This window comes from Cricetulus griseus, chromosome 3, assembly GCF_003668045.3.
Source record: "Cricetulus griseus strain 17A/GY chromosome 3, alternate assembly CriGri-PICRH-1.0, whole genome shotgun sequence".
In the NCBI taxonomy this organism is placed as follows: Eukaryota; Metazoa; Chordata; class Mammalia; order Rodentia; family Cricetidae; genus Cricetulus; species Cricetulus griseus.
The window spans coordinates 221630823-221643648 of record NC_048596.1 but is presented as its reverse complement, the minus strand read 5'-3'; the positions used below and the strand labels follow the sequence as shown (position 1 = coordinate 221643648).

The 12826-nt window shown below is 41.9% G+C and overlaps 1 protein-coding gene across 3 annotated transcripts in view; it reads right to left on the bottom strand.

Annotated features, from left to right (window-relative positions):
• Frmd4a (FERM domain containing 4A) overlaps positions 1–12826 on the bottom strand; it is a 303426-nt gene that overhangs the window by 178016 nt on the left and 112584 nt on the right. The gene's annotated exons all lie outside the window — the stretch shown is intronic.

Here is a 12826-nt window from a genome sequence, read left to right as displayed (position 1 = left end):
AACACATCACTAACATACTGCTGGATGGTGGTGTCATTTAACCTTTATTCACTCTTTTAATATCTGCCACCATGAACAAAAGTCAAAGCTCAGGATCCCATGTCGGCCTCTTTTTCATCATCTCCTTTGCTGACCTCCAAAAAAAAAATGAGGCCTAGCATAACTGGCAAGCCCTAGGCCAGAGAGACTGTCTCAAGAAACAGGACATTAAATCAAGAAACAGGATATTAAATCAACAAACAGGACATTACAGAGTATCACCTGAGGTTGACTTCTGGCCTCCACATGGCTGCATATACATAGACTGTACTTGCACAAACTTGTATTAAACACAAACACAGCCATACCTATAGCATCCATTGACCTTGACTATTACCTTTATTTTTAAGATAATTAGTCATCAATATAGTATAATTACCAAATTTTAATTTTGATAGCGGTTATATTTTATACATGGTACCCCCAAAATTCTGTAAAAAAGCTGGTGGTTAGATTTTACTAGCTGGATCCAATACCACTGTTGAGGTTCAATGATCCAGAGGCCCCTTCCAGCCTAGTATCTCACATGACTCAATAGCAGCAGTTCTCAACCTGTGGGCTCTGGCCCCTTAGGAGGTTAGCTTGAATGACCCATTCACAGGAGTCACATATCAGAAACCCTGCATATCAGATATTTATATTATCATTTATATTTATATTATCATTTATAACAGTAGCAAAATTATAGTTGTGAAGTAACAGTGAAAATAACTTTATGGTTGGGGGTCACCAGGGAGAGTATGAAAGGGTAGCAGCATTAGGGAGGTTGAGAACCGCTGCTCTATAGTCTAAGGACCACTCTTTCTCCCAGCGACCAGCTAGCTACAGCCACAGTAAACACATGGAAGGATGCACTCAAATAGATCCTAGGCTTATCACTCTTCATCAAAGTCCTCATGAGTGCCTTGTTCAGGGAAGATGTAAAGGATACCACGTCTTATTCCCCAGGAGTTATTAAACCAAGTCCAAAGCTGTCATGGAATCCCATGAAAAAATGCCCTCTCTTTCTCCAAAGATGGCAGCCACCTACCTGCCTTCTATCATGTCAGATCTCTCTAGCTGGGCTCTAAGTCACACAGCACTGCTGTTTGGATACTGCTAATCTCAAAGAGCTCTTGATCCTGAATTGTGACAATGACTCAGCAGTCAGGTTTCCCATAACTCAGATCCCAACAAAGGGATTAAAACAGATTTAAAATGGGGTGGGGTGGCGGCACTTCAGCCTCTAGGCTTGCTATTTTGCAAATACTATCTCAGTCAGGTGGCCTCAGGCATGATGTGGCTCTTTAAGAAGTCCTTTTCTGACCTTGGAGTCTTAGGTAACTCCAGGGACTCCATTAGCCTTGATCATAGAGGCATCATCACAGGCTGATGTTATTTAACAACAATAACAAAAACCCATCTTTATCTCAATCACTACCCTATTGAGTTGAATGAAAGTCATTACAGTTTTAAACTAGATTGAAATCTATGCTGCTATGCCAACACATAGAAATGATTCTTTCATCCAAAAAAGTCACACCAGAAATGTTAGCTTCCAGTAACAATAGGTACCTAAAAGCCAAGGCATAGGCACTTTGGATATGATTTTGGAACTAGAGCCATTCAGCTCTCATTAGAATCTCTGTGCATGAGCTTGTCCTAGGAAGGAATGTGGTACAACCATCTTGCATGCTATTTTGAAGTTCTTTAAAAACAAACAAAAGCAAAGCAAACACTCATCACAGGCTTGAGAAGGTGGCCTGTGCATGTAATGCCAGCAGTTCAGAGGTAGAGGGAGGCAAATCTGGACTTTAAGACCATTCTATGCTACATAGTGATACTGAGGCCAGCCTAGGGTACATGAGACTCTGTCTCAAATAAAAACAAAAAAGCAAAACAGAACAAATAAACAGAACTGCCAGGAAGTTTAAGGTCATCTTTGGCTCTGTATCAAGTTCCGGGCTAGCCTGTGGTACATCTCAAAAGTCAAGAGGGCAAGAAAGAGTTTGCAAAGGAAATGCTGTTTGTCTTTTCCATCTCTCCAATGACAAGTTTAGCTTTATCCCATGCACATACACAGATTTTGGATTATGCAACCATATTCTAATAAATTTTATGAAAACAAATTGGTACCTGAAAGACATTACTGTAGCAAAGAAAGTTTTTTTTGTTTTGTTTTGTTTTGAGAAAGGGTCTCCCTATATGTAGCCCTGACCAGCGTGAACCTCAGTGCATAGCTCAGGCTGGTCCCTAACTCATAGAGATTCTGCCTCTGCAGTATTTGGATTAAAGGAAAGCACCACCCAGTTATAAAAAGGAAGTAGAGAGTCATTTTATCAGAGGAAGGCGGATCTCTGTGAGTTTGAGACCAACCTGGTCTCCAGAGTGAGTGCCAGGATAGGCTCCAAAGCTGCACAGAGAAACCCTGCCTCGGGGGGAAAAAAAAAAAAGGAGAGTCATTTTATCAAAATATGTCATTGCACATAAGGTTCAGACTTATAAGTTTACCTCTTAGATCTTGTTTTCATCTAAAAATAAAATCCCCGCTAAAATTAAATAACATCTCTTTATCTCCTTGATACATTGAGTCACTGTGTATTGAGACATTGATGTAGTATTTATTGCAATTGTGTTCCATGCTTCCCTTGCAGAAAACAAAATAACCCACAAATTTGGCATGGAGAAGAGTCAGAACAGAAGCCCTTTGAATCACATTGGAGGGCACAGCTCTCCTCTTGCAGCACCACTGTGGTTTGTGTTTCAAAAGGGCACCTGTTTATTGTTTCCTTCTCGAGTAAGATTGGAGCATCCAGTTTTCATCATCAGCTCAAAACAGGCTCACCCTTGTGGGTGCATACAAAGAGCAGACATCTTTGTTTGGTTTGCTAGGCACCCTGAAATTTCTTCTCAGTCCTCACAATTGTAAAATAATACTGCTCGCTCCCATCCCCCACCACTCATTTACAGCTGTACAGGCCCAAAGGGAGCCCTGGCAATCACCCTCACAGGAAATCCTTTGGAGAACAAGACTGAATGTCAGTTGGCTCCAGTTCTAACCATAAATCACCTTGCTGCCTAAACATTCTATAGGAACGTGGGTGTGCCAAGTACACCGTCATTTCTAAGCATACTTGAAGAAGTGTTATTTTTTAAAGTGTGGTGTCCAACTTTGCTGTTAAGATGTTAAGATACATGTAGACTCATGAAGAGCAGACTCACGAACAAGGAAAAGGAATATAGTCAGATATGAAATGATCTGTGTATTATAAAGTTGCTAATAAAACTGTTCTGCACAGGGGCAGGGATCAGAAGAATAGCTGATGATATATGATGACATCGGAGGTGGTAAGCTTCTGGCTTACAGGTGGGTCCTCTCTGCTTGCCCCATCCATGTACTATGCACTATTTAACAACTTGTTCAAAAAACAAACAAACAAACAAAAACAATAAAACAATGACACAATGAAACTTACTACTTTGTAGGCTAACCTAAAAGTATCAATAAAAATCAGTTAAAAGATGATTCCAAAAGAAAAGGTCTAGAAAGGTGAAGGTGTTGTTAGAGGTTAGCCACAGGGAATACGGTTGACAAGACTCCTCCTCAACCAATCAGTTTAATAGTACTGATTTTTTTTTTAAACATAAAACCAAGTACTTTAGAGGGCTGGGGAGATGGCTGTTTATAAAGTGCTTGTCAGCCTTGCAAATACAAGGGACTGAGCTCCATTCCCAGGACCCATGGAAAAGATGCCATTAAAAAAGCCCTTCCAGTGACCTCTCCAGGATCTAGTGGATAGTTCTCACCCAGTGCTTGCACAGATGGCCCTGATTAAATGGGTCACAAAACAAAACCTAGGATCATAAATCTGGGAAAGTGATTGGTGGGGATGTTGAGTGGGTGGGAGGGAGATAAAGGGGTGAAAAGCAATCAGAATTCATTCTAGGCATGTATAAAATTGCCAAATAACAAAGTTAACCATTAGGAAAAAAATGGGCATGATAGCATAAGTTTGTAATCTGAGTACTGCGGAAACGGAGCCAGGAGGATCCCTGGGGCTTGTGCCGCTTCCACCTCCTTGGCAAGTTCTAGGCCAGTGAGAGAGACTGTCTTAAAAAACAAGGCAGGTAGTGCCTGAGAAATGACACCGGAGGTTGTCCTCTGGCCCCCACGCCCCACATCCTCCACATGGGTAGGCACACCCCTTCACACAAACATACATGCACAATGTATATACAAGTGAACATGTCCATACAATACAAGTAATTAACAAATCACAAACGGAGTTCCCCTATTGGCCACAGTATACACGACTGGATATTGGGACACCTTCTTTTTCTGTAGACAGAAAAAAACGGGTGACCAGAGGTGACTCATTGAAGGCATAGCTAGTGTCTAAAGGGTTAGGGTTACTCTTGTGTTTGAAAGAAATTAAAACATTATGGTATCATGGTGATACTGGGTGGGGCTACTATTCAAAGGTGGCACTGGAATGTCCTCTGGGATATGACTAAAAAACAACCCAAATTACTTAGTAACAACCATGACCCCCTTAACGGTGTTTTCAAGGGAGAAGATCAGGGTCCCTGGTTTGTAGAATGGATTTACTTCTGGTTGGGGTTCAGATTTGAGATGGTCCCAGATGGCACCTCTGCAAACACTCTCCTTTCCATGCCACAGTGATACAGAAGGCATTGGAATTGAGGTTTAAAAGTCTTTTCTTAGACAGTGCAGACACTCTGAGTTGGGAAAAACTCAGATATTATCAAGAATATTGTTTCTTCTTAATATGAAACTAAGTTGCCCGATTTTCACGTGCTTCTTATCACTCCGTCCTCTCACACCCCATTCCCCCCCCTCTCTCTCTCTCTCTCTCTGTGTGTGTGTGTATGTAAATGCATAGCACAGTGCAAGCATCGAAATCATAGACAACTTTCAGGAGTTGGTTTTCTCTACCTTCTGGGGATTGAACTCAGGTCGCCAGGCTTCGAGGCAGGTGCCTTTACCTGCTGAGCCACCTCATCATTCCCTCCTTTTTGTTTTAGCCACTCGTTATCTACTACCTCTTTCCCCCCTTCCTTGTCTTTCAACTAATGACTTGTATGCAATTGGAGGTACCATACAGAAGATCTCTGAAGAAATAGTGCCCGTTTCAGGGTTTCTACCATTTGAGATATGTGCAAGGTACTTGTGTGAATGCTAACACAGCCTAGAGAAAGCAAGGCATCCTGAACTTAGAAAACAAAAAGTCTGTGGTTTAAAATGAAAACTAAAAACAGTCAACCAGGGGCTGCAGATTCAGCTCAGTTGATAGAGTGCCCCCTGCCTAACAAGCATCAGCCCTGGGTTCAAGTTCCAGTACTAAAAAAGAGTGGGCATGGCAGTGTATACTACCCATAATTCCAATATTTGGGAAGCAGAGGCAGAAGGATAAGATGTTATGGTCATCTTTGGCTACCTAGCAAATTTGAGGTCAACCTAGGCTCTACCTTCTATTTTTCTTTCTCTTAAAAAAAAATCAACTAATACATGTTATTATAGTTTCTCAGTTTTCTGAAGTTAGTTTCTACTGAAAGAATGATGTAGTCTGGGGGAGAGGAAGCATAGGCCTGCAAATCATGTTAGCCTAGTCATTGCACACTTGTCTAGTGTCTTTTTACCAAAACCAAAAGAAAGTTACCATGGTGTAACTCATACACATTTTTGAGAAGATCAGTTGATGAGACACTAAAATGAGAAATATTAATGACTATTGAGAATTGCATAAAATAAGAATCAATATTCCTGAGACATGTCTGACTTAGGAAATCACCGGTTGTCTTGAAACAACCTTAAGTACTGTCCTTGAGACCTTCACCACCAAATGGAGAAGATGGAGTGCAATGGCATGGAGCTCAAACCAGAAGTAGAAATGTACATCTCTCTGGGCAGTGGTGGCAAATGTCTTTATTCCAAGCCCTTAGGAGGCAAGGCAGGTGGATCTCAGTGAGTTCGGGCCAGTCTAATCTACAAATTGAGTTCCAGAACATTCAGGACTGTTAAACAGAGAAACCCTGTCTCACTGCCCCTCAAAAAAAAAAATTAAAGAAATGTACATCTCTCCTGTTCATCGGGTCCCTTAAACCACTAGCTGTAAGGATGCCGGATGCATTACAACACCACCTCACAATCTGACCTTTGACCCAGGCTGTTTGCTGGCTCTGAAGGAAATTCCAAGGACATGACTACAACTTCCCAACTCAAGTCACAGTTGGAGCTCCAGCTTTCTGAGTCACCTCAAAAGCGTCACCTCACTCGACTCTCTCTCTGTTTCTCTCTGTCTCTCTCTCCTAGTTTTCTCCTTGGAAAAAGAAAGTACCCAATGACTGAGTTAGGAATCCAAAGGTTGCAAGGTTACAAAATCTCAATAACCATGGAGGCATCAATGCATGCAACACTCAGCAACTCGTGCAAGGCCAGCTGACAGTGAACACACACATGACAAAGGACTTAGGCAGTTTACTGTGCTAGAAATATTCCTCCCACTGTTAAGAATGCACAATGGAAATGGGTGACTTAGCAGCAGTGGGCAGGCTTTCTGCCTTTGCTCATAGCTTCTGAAGGTAAAAGAAGAAACAATGTCCATTTTTATTAGAACTATCCCTTATCTGAGTTTGAGTTCACTTTAAAAAGTATTAGTATATTGGATCTGAGGAGACAGCTTAGTTGGTAAAGCTTCTGACCCACAAGCACCAGGATGTTGAGTTCAGATCCATAGAACCTATGTCAAGAGGCCAGGAACTGGTGAGCTCCTGTCACCCAAGTGCTACTGGAGTAGAGACAGATGGACCCCTGTAGCTCGTTGACCAGCTAGCTTACTGGAGACGCTATCTCAAGGAAATGTGAAGAGAGATAGATGAAAACTTCTGGCATCAATGTATTGGGGAGTTCAAATCCACTGGGAAAGACCTAGACCCAACTCAAACTGAGATTAAATGAATTTATAGGACAGCAGCCTTAGAGGCAAACAGCATGTCACGCGGAAGGGTGGGGGTAGTGGGTTTTAAAGAAGGACATCAGAAAGGGATGTATTACACCTATTCATGACATGCGTACTTGCATGTACATGTGCACATACATATAATAAAAGAATTAGCATATTAAAGAAAGAGCATAGAGGAAAGCACAGAGGAAAGAAAGATAACACAAGTGCTGACCATCAGAGGACTCATTCAGAGAGACTAACCTTGTCCCTAGTTTGCTCTGGCCTCTCTCAGGCTGTGCTGCCTCTGTCTTTATATAATGCTCCAGATCTAGACAGGTGTGCCCTGGGGGCTCATGGCTGCAGAACACAGCTGTGGTTCATACAGTCCAGATGGAAGTTCCCTAGTGGCTCTATTAGAAGTGTTAGTGTGACATCCAAGTTGAATCAGCAATTGCAAACATTCTGCACATTTGCATGGGAGAAGATTAAAAATAGGGACAGGGGTATCCCTGAGGATCTCCAGCAAGTCTATCCTAAGGACATTCCTACCCCCTGGGTCTTTATTTGTCTGAAGCAAGAAAAAAAATGAGTTTTTTTTTTCTGATAATGAAGAAAAGAAGACCTGGGGTCTTGGACCATGTTCAGGCCAGGGCAACAGTTTGGGGCTGCTATGTTTGAGGTGAGAACAATCTCTCAGAGGCCTGTGTGAATTGAAGCCTCAAGATCTAACATGTAATCCTGTCCACATGATCCTGCTGGGGTGTGAAACACTAATAGCCAGTCTCTATTTTAACTTCACCGTTGTGCCCAAGGTACAAACACTTACTAAGACATGCTCAGCTTAAGCCTAGGAACCCAGGCATTTAAGACTTTGCAACAGAGACAGATTAGAAACACGGAAAGCCAGTGTCTAGGCCTAAGGTTTGGAAGATGACTCATGGATTCAGACAAGGAAGAGGAATACAACCAACAGGCCCAGCAGATGGCTCTGCAGAGATCTTACAGATGAGTATACCTGTTGTGTGATGAACTTTTCCTGGGCAGATGAACAAAATGCCTACTCACTCAACCCAGATATGGCACCAAGGTATGATTCTACCAAAATCCAACTTGGCGAACCCATGAGTTTATTGGGCTTCCTTACAAGGCATGGGTGAGGGTTACTTACAGGAGTACGAGTGACCCCCAAACAGCCAACCCACTGACAAGTCTTGCTTCAGCATAGATGACGACTTCCTCATAGCTGTAGAGATGGCATTGCCTACTAGGTTAAGCTTCCACAATCCTCTGATACTCCCTGAGACCAGGAGACCACTAGAGCCCTATGTAGCTGATTAGAATTGTGTACAGCTGGCATGGATGTATAGGATAGAGTAGATGAGGTCTCAGATTGAGGTCTAATGGCCCTCCTCACTGTACCCTTCTAACAGAGGTCAACAGTACAGCCTTGAAGGTGTTTTCCAGGTAGTCAAGGTACTTCTGACTAAGATGATAATGGCTATTAAGCTTGGAGGACAACATTCCCTGACTTGACATTTCAGGATGTGGGGAAGAAAGGACAAGCTTCACTTCCCAACCATACATCACAAGTGGGAGAGGCTAGGCTGGTAGCATGGATGTTGGGAAGATGCATCTCAGATGTGGAAGGTTAACATTTGCACAGTCCACATGAAGCCAAGGACCAAGGTGGAGAATTGTTATCCCTACATCTGTCAGCCAACACCTTGAAAGTGCCAGGAAGAAACAGACACTGGGAGAGCCAGATGATCTCAGCAGGAGCTGGGAGTGATGCTAAGCACCTGGATCCTGACTTAGAGTTCAGAGCAAAAACTCCATCTGTAGAATGATGGACAGACACAAGGAAGGTCTCCAAGCTCCTAGTGAGCAGCAACATTTTTTTACCTGCCATTCTGACCAACTGGACACCCCCAGGATTCTAACTGAGTTGACCCATTTGGGTTCTGACACTGCTCCTGTCCTGCAAACAGGACTGCTCTTCTCTGACTTCCACACGCATGTGTATCTATTAGCAGGAACAAACTTTACATATAGTATATCCGTACATACATGAACACACACAAATTCATGCACATGTACTCATACAAAGAAAGTAATATTAGAGTTAGCTGAAGATAAACTATTTAAGAACACCATGACACAGGATGGGGGAAATGCTCAGGTGTTATTTTTACACACATGCAAACATACCCACATAGTTATTAATGATAGCATCCACATACATGTGCATACATGTATGTCTTACAGTACATGTGCCTTTATAGATGTGCAAGGGTGCCTGAGTGAGGTAGAAACCCTAAAGGTACAGAACACACAAAGCAGCATAAAGAAGGTTTACATGCTCCTAACACCCCCTGCTCTACTTAAAGAAAGATGGAAGAAATTAATACCTCTCCCTCGACACACAAGTTCTGGCTTCAGGATCTTAGCAGAGGAATGTGTTGTTGTTTTCTGGATGAAGAGGGGTCCCTCCCCCAAAGGAAAACACAAGTATCTACCCATCCTTCTGTTTAGATGACTGTTTAGAGTTGAAAGGGGGAGTCAGACCAGGAACCCAGGCTCCAGAAAGACAGTTTTAATGAGCTAGGAGAAAGATAAGGTTGAATTAAAGGAGATAAGGCTGATTCTGTGGACCTAAAAAAACCTCATTTATAAAGGATGCAGATTTCTAAAAGTAAAAAGGTGGTGGGTGACATAGGAAATGAATTAAGAAAGCAGAGACTGTTACACTCAGGAACACAGGGAATCTGCAAGGAGATCTCCCAAAGGTAGGGCTATGACTTGGACGAGCAACAGGATCATCACATAATCTCTGGGGAAGATTTACAGCCCAGCACACATTTTTTTTTTGCAGGGATAGAGACATTTAAAACAAGGAATCAAAGGAGAGTGGGAGCTCCTCAAGGCATACTCAAAGCAAAGCAGGCAGCAAATGGATGGATTCCCCATTGTTCCCATTTGCAACAAGCAGACATTTGTTCACAGAAGAACTCGGAACAGTTCAATTCCTGATTTGTTTCTCTCTTCTCATAAAGAAAGGACATGGGAGGACTCACTGTGAAAAGAATGTAATAAGCATGCAACAGCACTGTCCCCAAGGATAAGTCCCAGATGGTTAAGTTAAAAATTTAAAGAGCCAGGTGTATTGGCTCATGCCTATAATCCCAGCATTTGGGGGACTAAGGCAGGAGAATTTCTGTGAATTCTGAGACAGTATGCACTACAATGTGAAACCCTACGCATATTATATACAAAGTACAACACAATATAATGAAAACAAAACTTATGTATCAGATTATTTCTTAAGTTTCTCTAGGCACAAAAGAAATGAGCCAAATTATGATTTGAATCCAATAATTCTGGGAGGGGCAGAAAGAGCTACAGCTAAGAGTTGGGGAATGGAAGGTCGGTAAAAGTGCTTCCGAGACTGCAAGGAGCCACAGAACACTGTTTCCAAGTCAATTTTATCCTAACTGATGTAGAAATGAGGACAGCCTGGAAGGGGTGGCAGGGTCCAACTTGCAAACACTTGTGGCTCAGCATCTAATCACAAACACACACTTGGAAAATGGTAAATCGATACTAAAACATAGGCTGCCTTTCTTCAACGATCTGTGTTTCTGAGGAAAAAGCAGTTCATCAGGAAGAAGGGAATTAGGAGGCATTTTTACACTCCAGTATAGTCAAAACATTTCTTGACTCTGTGTCTAATTCCAGGTAAGATGTTTTATGCAAGAAAAAAAAAAGAAAAAGAAAATAAACTGGGGTTAGTTCGAGAAAGAGTAACAGTTCTAGAGACTGAATCTTCCCAGGACTGGTGGGAAAAAAACATATGTACACAGCCTTGATATCAAAGGCCATAGAGCAGGCTGATCAGTAATCGATCATCTACCTATGATGCATTCCCGTGTTCATGAGAAGGCTCTGTCCACTGCAGGGAGACAACAGATATGGAACACAGCCATCCCTGGTAATAAGGAGAGATTCTCCTACTTTGATATGCAGGAGAAAAATTGTTTCTTTGGTGGGATAGAAATGCAATCAGTGGGTAAAAGTTCCAGAAGATACATTCAAATTCAATAAAAGAACAATTTGCTAAACAGATATCACTGTCCAAAATGGAATGAATGGGTTATCCTGTAGTCACAAGTGACAAGGAGAGACAGAAGGCAGGGAGGATGCAGAATGGATTAGTGAACTCAGGAAGGCGCCACACAAGAGCCCTAAGATTGCCCTCCCTCCTCTTTGATAAGCTGTGATGGACAAGATGTATATTTGTATACAGGTGTAAGCAAGATTTTCAAGAAAATGTATTCATTTTAATAGGTGATCTCTGAACCTGTTGTTTTCCATAATAGTACATCCAGTTGAGTGAGACATAACATTTATTTACTCTGCATGGAGACTTTTTGTTTTAAGAAAGTGACACACCAGACTAACAGGCACGAACACATACGTTCTTGCTAGTTTGTTTTCTATTTCCAATGTCCTGTGTACAAGTGTGAAATAAAATATCCTCTATTTAAAATGCAATGTTGAGGGGACTGAGCAGAGTGCTTGCCTAACATCTGTGACTGCGCACCCATACACTGGCCTTGGTGGTGCATGCCTACAATCCTGGCCTATGAAAAGGGGAGACAGACAGACCAGAAGATGAAGGTTGGCTGGCTTCGAGAGTTCAAGGCTAGCCTAGGCTACCCAAGACCTTATCTCACAAAATAAAAAACAATGTTGTGGTTGGGAGTGTAGCTAGATAGTAGACCACCTGCTTAACATACAAAGGGCCCCAAGTTAGAATCTCCAGAACCAAAAGGAAAAAAGGAAAAGAGAAGCTATTTTATTGTTTATCATGTGTTGAACATTTACATGCATTACTGTTGTTTGGGTGGAACAGTCATGTGTTCAATATCCAAAAATCCTAAGGACATATTGGTCATATGAATTTACTCCAATATTTAAGCCAATCTTTCATTTTTGTTTGCATTTAAATTTATTTTTCATTATATGGTTATCCATGGAAGTCAGACTGCACTATTTTACAACTGTGGGTCTCATAAAACAACAACTTTTCACAGTTGTATTCTAAATATTTCATTGGCATTAAAATGACAGTATGTATGTGCCTGTAATAAAAATATAACTGCCATTATAGGCACTCAGTATGTATTTTTGCATAACTTAGTAAATACACACTTAAATTGCCTATCTCTTTATATGTTGATTCAAGGGCAATGGTGTAGAGGATTTATAGGTTGGAATCTGCATTTGTTGAGATAGGTCTGAATTTCCCTATTCTGAGGAAATAACCCTAAACTCAGGTTTGGGAACATGTATATTCTTTGTAGTCCACATGCCCATATGATTTCGCACTAAGGTCTGCACATAAAACCTCTCACAAGTCCCTGTCTGAATAATTGGTCCCCAGCTCATGGTGCTCATTGCAGGGGATTGTGGCTCCTTTAGGAAGAAGGACCTAGCTAGAGGAAGCAGGTCACTGATGAGTGTGCCAGGGTGGCAAGGGTGCGGGTGTGTGCGTGTGTGTGTGTGTGTGTGGGTGGTGGTGGAATGGCTATAGCCCTGCCCACTTATGTTTCCTAGTCCACATTAAGAAGAACAAGCTATCCATGTTATGGATGTACCCCCATCTGCCGTGATGATATATCCTAGATGGTATATATCTTCAGTTGTCCATGCCAGGTATCCCATGACACCCATGAGAAAGGTACCTAACACTGAACATTAAGCAAAATCAGTATCAGCTGCCTTCTGGATGAAATGATTTAGAAATGGCTTTCTTTATGTATTAAACCCTCTGTTGCCCCACT